Here is a 3223-nt window from a genome sequence, read left to right as displayed (position 1 = left end):
GCGCCTAAATTTATGTGCCCCCCCTCTCTCTTTTTTACCCTTTGTGTACCTGGGGAGCTTCCTTCCAGCTGAGCTGTGAAGAGAAAATGGCGCCGGTGTGCTGAGGAAGAAGGCCTGGCCCCCTCAGCGGCGGGCTTCTGTCCTTTTATGTACTTTAATGGCGGGGGTTAATGCACATATACAGTTTATCAGACTGTATTATGTGCTTTTCGCCAAGTAAGGTAATCTAATTGCTGCCCAGGGCGCCCCCCCCCCCAGCGCCCTGCACCCATCAGTGACCGGAGTGTGTGGTGTGCTAAGGGAGCAATGGCGCACAGCTGCAGTGCTGTGCGCTACCTTAATGAAGACCGGAGTCTTCAGCCGCCGATTTTCAACTTCTCTTCGTTCTTCTGGCTCTGCAAGGGGGACGGCGGCGCGGCTCCGGGACCGGACGACCGAGGACTGGGCCTGTGTTCGATCCCTCTGGAGCTAATGGTGTCCAGTAGCCTTAGAAGCCCAAGCTAGCTGCAAGCAGGTAGGTTCGCTTCTCTCCCCTCAGTCCCACGTAGCAGTGAGTCTGTTGCCAGCAGATCTCACTGAAAATAAAAAACCTAACAAATACTTTCTTTTCTAGGAAGCTCAGGAGAGCCCCTAGGGTGCATCCAGCTCTGGCCGGGCACAGATACTAACTGAGGTCTGGAGGAGGGGCATAGAGGGAGGAGCCAGTGCACACCAGATATAGTACCTAATCTTTCTTTTAAGAGTGCCCAGTCTCCTGCGGAGCCCGTCTATACCGCATGGTCCTTATGGAGTACCCAGCATCCACTAGGACGTCAGAGAAATACTATCTTTATCTATGGTGTCAATGTCAGATGACAAGTTATCTGCCCACGCTGCAATTGCGCTACCCACCCATGCCGACGCTACTGTAGGTCTGAGCAGGGCTCCGTAGTCGCATAAACTGATTTTAAGGTAGTTTCCTGTCTGCGATCTGCAGGATCCTTTAGGGCCGCCGTGTCCGGGGATGGTAGCGCCACCTTTTTGGACAAGCGCGTCAAGGCCTTCTCCACCGTGGGTGAGGATTCCCACCGTAACCTGTCCTTTGAGGGGAAAGGATACGCCACAATAATTCTCTTGGGAACCTGCAGTCTCTTGTCTGGAGTTTCCCAAGCCTTTTCAAATAAAGTGTTCAGCTCATGAGATGGGGGAAACGTTACCTCAGGTTTCTTTTCCTTAAACATGCAGACCCTTGTGTCAGGTACAGAGGGGTCATCTGTGATATGCAAAACATCTTTTATTTCAATAATCATATATTGAATACTCTTGGCCACTCTTGGGTGCAATCTCGCATCATCATAGTCGACACTGGAGTCAGAATCCGTGTCGCTATCAGTGTCTGCTATCTGGGAGAAGGGACGTTTATGGGACCCTGAAGGGTCTTGTGACACAGCCAAAGCCATGGATTGAAAGAAAGTCAAATGTGTGAGAAGTTGGAACCTTATCCAAAGCGCTTTCTATATCAAACTGCAGCTGTGTCTCTTTAAAGGAAATTGCTGATCAGCCAATCAGCCTTGTATTGTACAGAAAAAGAATAAGTTCCTTTAAAAAAAATCTCAGCGCCGATTTTACTCCACAGGTATAAACAATTAGATACCACTTTGCACTCTATTTCTAGGTATGCAATCCAGCCAACAAAGAGTTAAAATGTAAAACACAGTTCATTTATTCATAAAAATCTTCTTGAGCTAAAAAGTTCTTTCAATCAGTATTGGGGTTCGCAGCGTTTTGGCACCTCAGCATAAATTTCAAATGTTATGATAGGAATTATCTCACCGGACTCTCCGGACGGAAGAAGATTTTTATGAATAAACGAACTGTGTTTTACATTTTAACTCTTTGTTGGCTGGATTGCATACCTTGCAATAGAGTGCAAAGTGGTATCTAATTGTTTATACCTGTGGAGTAAAAACGGCGCTGAGATTTTTTTAAAGGACCTTATTATTTTTAAAGCCATGGTTTGACTCCCTGCTCTGTCCTTGGACTCTGCTTTGTCCAATCTCTTATGTAATAAGGTCACATTAGCTTTTAAAACATTCCACGTGTCCCACCAATCAGGTGTCGGCTGTGCCGACGGAGACACCACCACCATCTGCTCTGCATCCTCCCTAGACGAGCCTTCCGCTTCAGACATGTCGACACACACGTACTGACACCCCCACACACACTGGGATATAAGAATATTGGGATAGACCCACAATAAGGCCCTTTGGAGAGACAGAGAGAGAGTATGCCAGCTCACACCCAGCGCCACTAGAAACAAAATCCCAGCCTGTAAAGGGCGATATCTACACAATTTAGCACCAAATAAATGTGCCCCCCTCGTTTTTGCCCCGTTACTTGTTCAGCAGGGGAGAGTCCGAGAGCAGCTTCTCTGCAGCTTGCTGTGGAGAAAATGGCTCTGGTTAGTGCTGGAGGATCAAGCTCCGCCCCCTCGACGGCGGGCTTCGGTCCCGCTCTTTTCCTTTAAACTGGCAGGGGATTTATTATATACTGCCTCTGCAGTATCCATATAACTGTGCCAGACTTATTTCTGTGTGTGTTGTGGGAGCAATATCGCGCAGCGCGGTACCTCATGAAGATCTGAAGTCTTCTTGCTTCTTACACTTACCCGGCTTCTATCTTCCGGCTCTGTGAGGAGGACGGCGGCGCGGCTCTGGGACGAACAGCAAGGACGACACCTGTGTTCCGACCCTCTGGAGCTAATGGTGTCTAGTAGCCTAAGAAGCAGAACCCATCAGTCCAGGAAAGTGGGACTGCTTCTCTCCCCTCAATCCCACGAAGCAGGGAGCCTGTTGCCAGCAGCGCTCCCTGAAAATAAAAAACCTAACAAAAGTCTTTTCAGAGAAACTCAGTAGAGCTCCCCTAGTGTGTGACCAGTCTCCTCTGGGCACAGGATCTAACTGAGGTCTGGAGGAGGGGCATAGAGGGAGGAGCCAGTTCACACCCATCTAAAGTCTTAGAGTGCCCATGTCTCCTGCGGAGCCCGTCTATACCCCATGGTCCTTACGGAGTCCCAGCATCCTCTAGGACGTAAGAGAAATTATATTAAAACAAAAAGTTTCATAGAGTCATGAAAGTGTTATTGAACCCAAACATACTGGACCAGGGAAACCCATCATGTTCCATTCTCTTGAAATTGTGGAGACCATGAGGACGTGAAATAAAATGTGACCACACAGGAACA

Source organism: Pseudophryne corroboree, chromosome 8 (assembly GCF_028390025.1).
Source record: "Pseudophryne corroboree isolate aPseCor3 chromosome 8, aPseCor3.hap2, whole genome shotgun sequence".
Classification (NCBI taxonomy): domain Eukaryota; kingdom Metazoa; phylum Chordata; class Amphibia; order Anura; family Myobatrachidae; genus Pseudophryne; species Pseudophryne corroboree.
The sequence above is the reverse complement of the archived record's forward strand: the minus strand, read 5'-3'. Positions refer to the sequence as shown.